This window comes from Carcharodon carcharias, chromosome 14 (assembly GCF_017639515.1).
Source record: "Carcharodon carcharias isolate sCarCar2 chromosome 14, sCarCar2.pri, whole genome shotgun sequence".
NCBI lineage: Eukaryota > Metazoa > Chordata > Chondrichthyes > Lamniformes > Lamnidae > Carcharodon > Carcharodon carcharias.
This window is the reverse complement of record NC_054480.1, coordinates 107,738,842-107,750,687: the sequence shown is the minus strand read 5'-3', so window position 1 is coordinate 107,750,687 and position 11,846 is coordinate 107,738,842. Positions and strand designations below refer to the sequence as shown.

The 11,846-nt window shown below is 42.8% G+C and overlaps 1 non-coding gene across 1 annotated transcript; it reads left to right on the top strand.

Annotated features, from left to right (window-relative positions):
• Positions 1 to 4,789: 4,789 nt before the first annotated feature.
• On the top strand, positions 4,790 to 4,862 carry trnaf-gaa. The gene has a single exon. It is a non-coding gene; the product is annotated as a tRNA-Phe (tRNA).
• Positions 4,863 to 11,846: the final 6,984 nt, after the last annotated feature.

The window sequence follows — 11,846 nt, the reverse complement described above, 5'->3', positions numbered from 1 at the left end:
TATGGCCCGGGTGAGGAGGGATGAACTGTCTCCTCAGCCCCCTCCCACAGCCCCTCCTTCAGCTGGTGGCAACAAGAATTAATCTAAAAAGGATCCTTTTCATGGATACCTTTTTCTCAGACCCAATCATTTTGGTTTTGAAGGAGCCAATTTGGTTAGACTTTCTAGAGTTAAAGGTAAGAGTAAGTTTATTAACTACTAAAGGCAAGAAAGGATAAAACGCATGCATATATGATCATACAGGTTAAAAGTAAGAATTTAGCTTGAAGTAAGTGAATATACATATATTTAAAAAAAAAGGTATCTGGAACAGTCCTTGATTCATGGGGAGTAGGTGATTAAGCGTTGCAGCCATTGCGATTCAAGATTCAAGTAGAATTGACTTCGCCAGACAGATAGCCAGATTCAAGGTTCTGGTAGAGTTGACTACGGTAGATCAATAGTTGGTTTTGAGATTCCAGTAGAATTGAATTCGGTACAGAGGGAACGAGATCGGTATACTTGCAAAATAGCGATTTGAGGGGTGCTGTGTGTGGCTGTCACTTCTGAGTCAAACTCCCAGCAGTTGCTCTCACTCAGAACACCCACCAACAGAGATGCCGGGACAGTTTTTCAACCCGCTTTTAACCCCTTCTTTGTATATTCCGCGTGGGAAGTGAATTCCAAAATCTAGAGTCATAGAGGTCTACAGCACACAGAAGGGCCCTTCGGCCCATCGAGTCTGCGCTGGTCAAACAACTACCTAACTATTCTAATCCCATTTTCCAGCACTAGGCCCATAGCCTTGTATGCCATGGCACCGCAAGTGCACATCCAAATACTTCTTAAATGTTATGAGGGTTTCTGCCTCTACCACCCTTTCAGGCAGTGAGTTTCAGATTCCTGCCACCCTCTGGGTGAAAAAATTCTTCCTCACATCCCTTCTAAACCTCTTGCCCCTTACCTTAAATCTATGCCACCCTCTTATTGATCCCTCCACCAAGAGGAAAAGTCCCTTCCTGTCTACCCTATCTATGCCCCTCATAATTTTATCCACCCTCAATCATGACCCACCTCAATCTCCTCTGCTCCAGGGAAAATAACCCCAGTCTATCCAATCTCTCCTCATAACTAAAACTCTCCAGCCCAGCCAACATCCTAGTAAATCCCCTCAGCACTCTCTCTAGTGCTATCACATCCTTCCTATAATGTGGATTCCAGAACTGCACGCAATACTCTAACTGTGGCTTAACCAGTGTTTTATATAGTTCCATAACCTTCCTGCTCTTATATTCAATGCCTCGGCTAATAAGGGCAAGTATCCCATATGCCTTCTTAACCAACTTATCTACCTGTGCCGCTATCTTAAGGAATCAACGGACATACGCACCAAGGTCACTCTGACCCTCGGTACTTCCCAGGGTCCTACTATGCATCATGTATTCCCGTGCCTTGTTTGTCTTGCCCAAATGCATCACCTCACACTTATCCAGATTAATTTCCATTTGCCACTGATCAGCCCATCTGACCAGCCCGTCCATATCCTCCTGTAATCTAAGGCTAATCCTCCTCACTATTTACCACCCTACCAATTTTTTTGTCATCCACGAACTTACTGATCAGCCCTCCTACATTCAAGTCTAAATTGTTTATGTATACCACAAACAGCAAGGGACCTAGCACCGATCCCTGTTGAACCCCTTTGGACGCAGGCATCCAGTCAAAAAAACACCCCTCGACCATCACCCTCTGCTTCCTGCCATTCAGCCAATTCTGGATCTAATTTGCCAAATTGCCTTGGATCCCATGGACCCTTACCTTCGTTATCAGTCTCCCATGTGGGACCTTATCAAAAGCCTTGCTGAAGTCCAAGTAGACTACCTCAAATGCAATGCCCTCATCTACACATTTGGTCACCTGTTCAAAAAATTCAATCAGATTGATCAGACATGACTTCCCCTTAACAAAACCATACTGACTGCCCTTGATTAATCCCTGCCTCTCCAAGTGTCTGGGCATTGGTCACAAGATTTCTTGATGAGATGATACTCATCTCCCATTATGTCCCATTGTCTCTACCAGAGGGAGCAATTAGATCCTGGACGTCTTTAGAGGTACCTAGCCTGGCAACAGGGTGGGGTTCCATTACCTCTTACGGAGTCACCCTGCAGCATTCCAGCTGTGTATGTTGGCTTGTGTGCATTTTTAAAAACTCAGGTCTTATTTTTAAAGTCCAATATTTCCGGACACAATTCGGTGTATTTCTTTCATTATCATGACACCAGTGACTGTGTTCAGTTTTTAAAGCATTTTAAAATTCATTTTCACATAATTTGTATGATTTAACATTGAATTTTGCTGTATCTTGGTTGTGGGTTTCTTTCCCAAGGCGTAGCAGTGTTTTTTGACCCATGCTCTTATTTCCCTGCAAGGCTGGCTCAAGGGTTGCCTTTAGCCTGTGATGATACATGTAGACAAACACTGAACAAATTGGCTGTTATTCTAGGAAGGGTTTGGTCATCCAACCCCTTAAAAAATAAAATGTAAAATAATGTAATTTCTTTTTTCTTTATTCTTTCGTGGGATGTGCGCATCGCAGGCAAGGCCAGCTTTCATTACCCATCCCTAATTTCACTTGAACTGAGCAGCTTGCTCAGCCATTTCAGAGGGCAATTAAGAGTCAAGTACATTACTGTGGGTTTGCCATCACATGTAGGCCAGACCAGGTAAGGATGGCAGATTTCCCACCCTAAAGGACATTAATGAAACAGATGAATTTTTACAACAGTTGAAGGTAGTTTCATGCTCACCATGGACAGCAGCCCTTCAAGAAGGCAGCTTACCACCACCTTCTCAAGGGCAATTAAGGGTAGGCAATAAATGCTGGCCTTGCCAGCAACTCCCACATCCCCTGAATGAATAAAAATAAACATTACTGGGACTAGCTTTATTTTCCAGATTTCTTAATTGAAGTCAAATTCCGCCAGCTGCCATGGTGAGATTTGACCATGAGCCCCCAGAGCATTAGCCTGGGCCTCTGGATTACTGGGGCAATGATATTACCACTACACCACTATCTGCCCCAATCTGGTCCATTTTAATCATATTTTTAGAAAACAAGGGAAAGGCTTGCATTTATGTAGTGCCTTTCACATCCTTTAGACATCCTAATGTACTTTACAATCAATCAAGCATTTTTGAAGTGTAGTTAGTGTTGTAATGCTCGGAAACACAATAGCCAATTTGGCCAAAACCAAATACAACAATATAGTAATGACTAGATGTTGGTTGAGGGATAAATATTACCCAGGGCCCATGGGGGGACCATTAGTCACCTCCCAAACCTTGCGCATTATTTGCACCCAGATCTATCCAAAGAAAAGGGCACCATAGTAAAACCTGATCTCATAATTGTTCAATGCCCACACATCTGTGGCCATGGTGATCAGGTGCTGAAGCCCTAGCTGATGCTTTTCCTGCTCTCAAACTAACTTGTTGGAAGTAACTGTAGCATATTACCAACACCTCAGCTTAGATCCACTAACCCAGCATAGGCTGAGAATTGATCTTGGGACCTTCCAAACCTGCCAGGATCAGCTCATCACTGGATGAACTCAGTGAGTCCTGTCAGTTGATGTGTGTCAGCAGAGAACTAACGGGGCAGTCTGTTCACGGCAATCCATCCTTTTTGAAAAGAACAGCTGGCAGTATAACCTCAGCCAGTGCTGAATGTTAGACCAGTAGTACAATAATTTACACATTGCTTAAAATTGCTTTGTGTGCTGCTTAGTTTTGTTTTTACTCTGTCTAAAATCATTTGTGAACGGCATCAAAACGGTAATAAAAGTACATTTTCCACAGCATATTATACAGTACGGAGAGGGAATTAAAGCCTGTTGTCTCTATATGAACCACAACATCAGATCCATCCAAAAACTGTATTCAGGTGCAATCTGTGTGGACACTGGCTATCTCAGTGACACAGCAGGTTTGATACTGGCTAACTCAGTGACACAGCAAGTTTGACACTGGCTATCTCAGTGACACAGCAGGTTTGACACTGGCTATCTCAGTGACACAGCAGGTTTGACACTGGCTAACTCAGTGATACAGCAGGTTTGACACTGGCTAACTCAGTGATATAGCAGGTTTGACACTGGCTAACTCAGTGACACAGCAGGTTGGACACTGGCTAACTCAGTGATACAGCAGGTTTGACACTGGCTAACTCAGTGACACAGCATGTTTGACACTGGCTAACTCAGTGAAACAGCAGGTTTGACACTGGCTAACTCAGTGATACAGCATGTTTGACACTGGCTAACTCAGTGACACAGCAGGTTGGACACTGGCTAACATTTTGACACAGCAGGTTTGACATTGGCTAACTCAGTGACACAGCAGGTTTGACATTGGCTAACTCAGTGACACAGCAGGTTTGACACTGGCTAACTCAGTGACACAGCAGGTTGGACACTGGCTATCTCAGTGACACAGCAGGTTGGACACTGGCTATCTCAGTGACACAGCAGGTTTGACACTGGCTAACTCAGTGACAAAGTGGGTTGGGCACTGGCAATCTGGGTAGCTTAGTGGGTTGGACACTGGGTGACTCCTCTAGGACCTGGGCTCAAATCCAGCCCAGAAAGTTTGAATGGGCATCTCCTCTGGTCATCAGGATGCTGGGTGAAATTAGCCAAGCAGTCTCAATTAGTTTCTAATAGGTATGGGCTGATCCACAAAACCATGCCTGACTGGTCACTAATTAGTAATCTGACTCAACAAGTCAGCTGCCAGTGGGAAATTATCAGCCGAAATAGCTCAGGTGGGCGAGTGTTAGACTGAAGATCTAAAGGTCCCTGGTTCAATCCTGGGTTTTGGCACAGAACTGCAAATGCAATCACCTAACTGCTAGTGGGAAATTTGGGACTGGTGCAGTTTGGAGCACTTGTCTCAGGCTGAGGTGTGTGTGTGGGTGCTGAATATGCAGAGTTATGTTATGCAATCTAGCTGTGGTACATCTGACCTGTGTGCCAAAAGTGAGAACATTCCGCAACACTAATGTCCCTCACCTTAACGAGCAAAGAGAAAATTAATTCTAGCCCAGACATCAAACAGTAAACCACACACTCCCATTGTTTGAATCTTGATGGAAACATAGGACCTAACCACAAAATCCTCACTCACGCAGAAAATATTTCCCAATTATCCAATTTTTAATACTTAGCATTTTATTCGCTGTGAACATAAAGCCAAACTGAAGCAGGAAATCAAACTGTTCAGAAACAACCCCTTCATGTATTTTTTATTGTCTCGTATTCAGTTGTATTGTCGAGCTCGGCTATGGTGCGTTGATTTGCAAATTGGTTATTTTTATGCACGCAAATCCTGATTTTAAGTGTAACGTTTCCAGTTACACATGTTTCTCATGACCTGACTGACACTGAGCACTTAATAAAGCTGAAATATTCAAGCTATGAAAAAAGATGATCGAATGTTTAATAATAGTTTCTGTGCTGTAAATAATTTATGCTTGTTTATCAAGAAAAGCCAGAAGTTACTGGTGGTGATGGTAGTTTAGGAATGCTTAGCAAGGACTCAAAATTAAACTTGTTAATTTTGTACTGATCAACTTGTGCCAAGGCAGGTGGTAAGGGTTTATTGTTGGGGGTTGAAGTAGCTCTAAGATGGCATATGCCAATGGAAATTCGGAGCTAAGTCAACCCTCTGGCTACTTGTTACCCAAGCTAGGTAACTCTGCACACTCCAGGCCACAGTTATTTATTGACCAGCTTTCTTGAGTCACCAAGGGAACCTGGAGAGATAGATATGTAAATGGGGGCTGGGATTATTTCCACTAAGCCCCAGAGATCTATATAAAACAATGCTTTGACAGGTAGGGAAGTCCCGGATAGACAAGTATTAGGAAGCTTTCCAGTACTCTGTGCTAGTAAACTCCACAGTTTTACTGATTAAAATCCATCAGTACTGCAGTGGGCACTTGAGTTTCTAAAGTAGTGCCTTTATCATCTCCACCCAAGTTCTCTGACCACCCTCTCTAGTAGTCCCTCAAAGTGAGGAGGACACTTGCTAGAGAGCCTGTGCAGGAGTTTGCACACGGAGTTTTTAACATAGAGGTTTTTGCCCTGCAGCTACCACACAGCTCTGGCTGACCAGGAAACCCTCCCGCTCTTACCACCTACCATAGGTATATCAAAAGGATCAACCTGCCTGGCCACACCGTGAATATACCTTTCATGGCCATCAAGTCCTAGGATAGAACTGAAACCAGGAGTTTTTGGTTCAGAAGACAGGATGCTACCCACTACACCACAAGACCTGCTTTTTGCTGGGTTACTGCAAGGAGGGGAACATTAGTCAAACAGAAACTCAATCTGTGTGTATTTTGCAGCATTTTGTGTTGCAAGTTTGTTTGGTGTCTTGCTGAGAGGTCTGGAGGCTTGTATGTTTGAACATTAAGTGTTTATTAACAACTCATTACTCTATCCATCTCCAAGGTGTAGCCCAGCATGGGTGCTGCCTCCATGCTGGCTTCTGCTGGACTCTTCGACACATAATCTACCATCATGTGATTCTCTACATCATATCATCGGTGGGGAAAAGATGATCGAATGTTTAATAATAGTTAATGTGCTATAAATAATTTATGCTTGTTTATTAAGAAAAGCTAGGTGATGATGGTAGTTTAGGAATGCTTCCCCAGCCCCACATTAACCCTTGCTGTGCCCGAACACCTTTATACTAAAGTTTGGTTTGGAGAAGAGAAACAGAGGTGGGTTTCTGTGGCTCTCAGACACCCTTCTGGCCAAAAGAAACCCATACTTTTAATGCATTCATATTTCATTTAATGCTCTGTCTGCTATCTTCAAAGAGAAGCTACTCAATTTTAGAGTTATTGGTATTATTAACAACATGAACTTGAACAGTGAATGACCAGCTTTACTTATGAGAATAAATTTTAGGCAGGACATTAATATTTTTAATTAAATAAGCGTTGTAAAATTGGATCATAGGTAATGAGAAAGTCTTTGGTGGGACTTGAGCCTCTTATTCCAGAAGCAAGAGTGACACCACTTGAGCCAAGCTAACACTAAAGGCAGCAACTTAAACTTTCCATGGGGGCTCTGCCAATCTCTCACTGTGGAAGTTCAGCATAAGCACTGAAGAAATGGCTTAAACTGGTCGTCACAAATTTTCTGTAAAGCATTTGGTCTTCAAGAAGGAATTGAAGACACAAGCTCAAACAAAGACCACACTTTGGAAGACTTTCACAGGGATTCTCCTCTTCCGACAGGCTTCTGGAGGGACAGGCCTCCCGTGCACCCCAAGCCCAATGCATTTCCCTGGGCTGGGCCATTTGATCAGATTCCACTGTCAAATGCGAGGACAGAAATCCTGACGGTTTCCAGGATTTTCAAGAAAAAGAGAAATGGAACAGAAGAGACAGAAATAATAGCTGTGCTTGGAGGGGTTCAATGGAAGGTCTTCCAGTTTTGACAGGATGACTCCCAATGGATTGCATTGTAGGTCAAGCACATGGAGAGAGGACTGGGAGCAGGTGAGTGGATAGATTATGGAATAGAGATAACTTAAAGCAAACCAGGTTCTAAAAAAATATATAGTTGGTAAAAATTGTATTTCTCTAAACAGGAATATTAAAATTAAAAGCAAAATACTGCAGATGCTGGAAATCTGAAACAAAAATAAAAATAGCTGGAAAAACTCAGTAGGTCTGACAGGATCTGCGGAGAGGAATAGAGTTAACGTTTCGAGTCCGTATGACTCTTCATCAGAATACAATATTAAAGTTATGTTGAAGTTAATGTCAATTTAAAATAACACTTTAAGCTGTTTCAAATAACACAAATCGGGACCCACCTAATGGATACTTACGCTTTAAGCATTACGAACATGGTGTGTACTTGGCATTAATAAGCTGACATTTAATGACTACAGGCAAACAGGTCTTTTTAAAGAGTAAAAGCAAAAAACTGTGGATGCTGGAAATCCAAAACAAAAACAAAAATAAAAATACCTGGAAAAACTCAGCAGGTCTGACAGCATCTGAGGAGAGGAATACAGTTAACATTTCGAGTCCGTATGACTCTGCAACAGAAGTGTTGAAGAGTCAGACGGACTCAAAACGTTAACTGTATTCCTCTTTAAAGAGTATTTGCAGTGCATATATTTACACAGTCCATAAACTACTTCAAAGTTTAGATTGGATTTATATTGAGTTATTCAATCTGTTTTATAACAATAGTCTGTGGTAGGTCAAGCTGCAAAGGTTTGATGTTTTGCTGCTGTGATTTCTCTGCCATATTGTGCAATGTCCTAGTGGATTGAAAGGCCTCTGTTTATTTTATTCACAGGATATGGGTGTCATTGGTAAGGTCAGTATTTATTGCCCATCCCTAATTGCCTTCGAGAAAGTGGTGATGAATTGCCTTCTTGACAACTAAGTGCTTTTAGCAAGGGAATGCCAGGATTTTGACCCAGCAACAGTGAAGGACCAGTGATATATTTCCAAGTCAGGGATGGTGTGGGATTTGGAGGGGAACATGTAGATGTTGGTTTTCTCATGCATCCGCTGTCCTGCTTCTTCTAAATGGTAAAGGTTGGGAATTTGGAAAGTGCCGTCAAGGGCGAGTTGCTGGTGGTGCACACTGCTGTCACTCTGCATCAGTGATCTGGGAATGAATGTATAAGGTGGTTGATGGGGTTCCAAGCAAGTAGGCTGCTTTCTCCTGGATGGTCATAGCCAGTGCATCATAGAATCATTACGGCACAGAAGGAGACTATTCAGCCCATTGTGTCCATGCCAGTGATATCGAGCTCGAGTGTTGTTGGAACCGCACTTATCCAGGCAAGTGGAGAGTATTCCATCACTGTATTCCTGCTTTGTGCCTTTTAGATGGTGGACAGGCTTTGGGGATTCAGAAGCTACTCAATTCAGAATTCCCAGAACCAGACCTGGTCTTGCAGCTACAGTATTTATATGGCTGATCCTGTTCAGTTTCAGGTCAACGGTAACCCCAGGATGTTGGTGTTAGGGGATTCAGTGATGGTAATGCCATTTAATATCAAGGAGAGAGGATTAGTTTCTCTCTTGCTGGAGATGATCACTGCCTGGCAATTATATGGCACGAATGTCATAATGTTGTCCAGTTCTTGCTGTTTGTGGACAGCTTCAGTATCTGAGGGATTGCAAATGGTTCTGAACACTGCAATCATCAGTGAACACCCCCAATTCTGACCTTATTGTGGAAGGAAAGTCATTAATGAAGTAGCTCAATGTGGTTGAGCATAGGACCACACCCTGAGAAATTCCATAGCGATGTCTTGGGATTGAGATGATTGGGCTCCAACAATTACAACCAATTTCCCATGTGCTAGGTATGACTCCAGCCAATGGAGAATTTCCCCCTGATTCCCATTGACTGCAATCTTGTGTCACAGACATAATTTACTCTCTTACTTCCCATGATCAGTATGTTTTGTATGGAAGGAGTTGTGTATTTTCTTATTCCTTTGATTGTATTTTCCAATTAAATAATTTCAGCACAAACTTTTGTGAATTAAACAATAAAGAATGTTATTTATTCTCACACATTTACTCCAAATTAACACAACGTTATCCACTGGATATCATGTACGGACACGCGCACACACACACACACACACACACAAGATTGGATACAGGTGAAGGTAAGGCGCTTTTACAGATTATAGATATCTCTGTCTCTTGTTTACCATCTCCAGTCTGCTGCATGACAGGCCTAATAGTAACTTGGATGGTTTCAACACTTTAAAGTTGAAGGGAGGGTCTTGCAAAGCCCAGCTTCACAGCAAATTGTGAGTTTCTTGTAGTCAAATAACTAGGAAATTGGTTCTTCGGCAAACTTTAGTTGGAAGTGGTTGGGGGCACAGTCCTTTTCTCTGTTGGGATCTCCTGATTTCAAGGTATTGCTGTTAATTACCTTGGATGCTTGATGACTTGCAGCTAGTTTGTGGTCTGGCTTTCTGACCAACTGACAACCACTGACAAACGGCAAGCAGCTCCGAGCTGATTTTTAAAAGTACATAAAAATATGGCTGCCCCTATGAGGCTTTTCACAAGTTCAAAATCTTTTTTCCAAACAAGGTGGGGTCTTCATGTTGATCATGCATCCTGTGTTGTGAGATAACACCTCTGAGGGTTTGAGACAGTCACTGGCCCGGATTTTCCGGCCCCATCGGGAACCGGATGATCCCGGCTGCGGGTGGGGCCAAAAACTCCCGCCCTCGGTCTTTGTTTTAGACTGACCCATTTGAATCAGATAACACCCTTTTGATTGGTTTCAAGGAAGGACATTGATTCACATCCGCCTGGAATTGTTTTTGTTCCCTCTTGAGACAGGAGACAGAGGAGTGGTTTTAATCCACAAAGAAGTCAGGTGACCTCAGTGGCCACCTTTTCCAGCCTTTTTGTGTCCGGTTTTTAAGATATAAAATTAGCTTGTAGTTCATAATATGGCATGCTGGTATTTGCTAGGGCTCCTTGATGCCACGCTTGGTAATGTGCACCCTTGATGTCAAGGCCATACCTCACCCCTCCACTTCAGCTGTTTTGTTCACATTTGGGACAAGGATGTAATGAGGTCAGGAGCCTAGTGGCCCTGATGGAACACAAACTTAGTACTGGTGAGTAAGCTATTGGTGAGTACGTAACATACCTCCCATCACTTTGGTGATGATTAAGATTAGGTTAGCTGGCTGGATTGAATTTTTCCTGCTTTTTGTGGACAGACCAAAAGTGGCTAAACAATGAACCAGGGTGTTATTGGTTTGTCAGTTGAAAAGGAACTCGGAAAGCTACACCCTCAGGACTGACATGAATCAAGGAAGAGAGAGTTAGTAGAAGTTTACCTTGCTGATGATAATCCTAGCTGTGAAACTCGAAGGTGAATGCTTTGTTGGATAGGACTCCTGAACTCCCCTGTGTGAACAGCATATAATGGATCTGCAGGTACATAGTGCCACATTTGTGCAGGGAGAGATGTGAATGTTTTTGGCTGTATAAAATGTATCTTTGTTGCATCAACCACATAAAATGAAATTTGTCATTTTATTCAAAGTATTATTTGCCTGTTAATTCATGGGTAATTTCTGTAGGTTCTGATTTGTGTTAAAGTAAAAGCTACAAAAAAGTGGAATTTTGTTGGTCTTTTCTTCATTTGGAGATCATTTAGTAAATTTGGTTGTTTTGGGTTTACGGTTCCACCTTGGGAAATACAACAGGCCCATTCACGTTTAATGACATCATCACACACTGGGCATGCTCATGACATATGAATATACTACATCAGACTCCATTTTTGTTGGGGCTTCCACATGAGCAATCCAGAGCTGCCTGGATCAGGCAGGCAGGCCACTCACCAAAGGGAAGATTCGTTCTCTTTTAAAAATGATGGAATGAAAGAGGAAAGGAGCTTGTGGGACATTTATCACTGATCTTTGAAGCACTGTGACCCCGATTCCCATCTAATTGAAGCAATTTTTAAAAATTCATTCATTGGATGTGGGCTTCGCTGGCTCGACCAGCATTTATTGTCCATCCCTAGTTGTCCTTGAAAAGGTGGTGGTGAGCTGCCTTCTTGAACCGTGGCAGTCTATGTGATGTAGATACACCCGTGGTGCTGTAAGGAAGGGAGTTCCAAGATTTTGATCCAGCAACAGTGAAGGACCAGCGATATATTTCCAAGTCAGGATGGTGAGTGACTTGGAGGCGAACTCCCAGGTGGTGGTGTTCCCATCTATCTGCTGCCGTTGTCCTTCTAGATGGTAGTGGTCATGGGTTTGGAAGA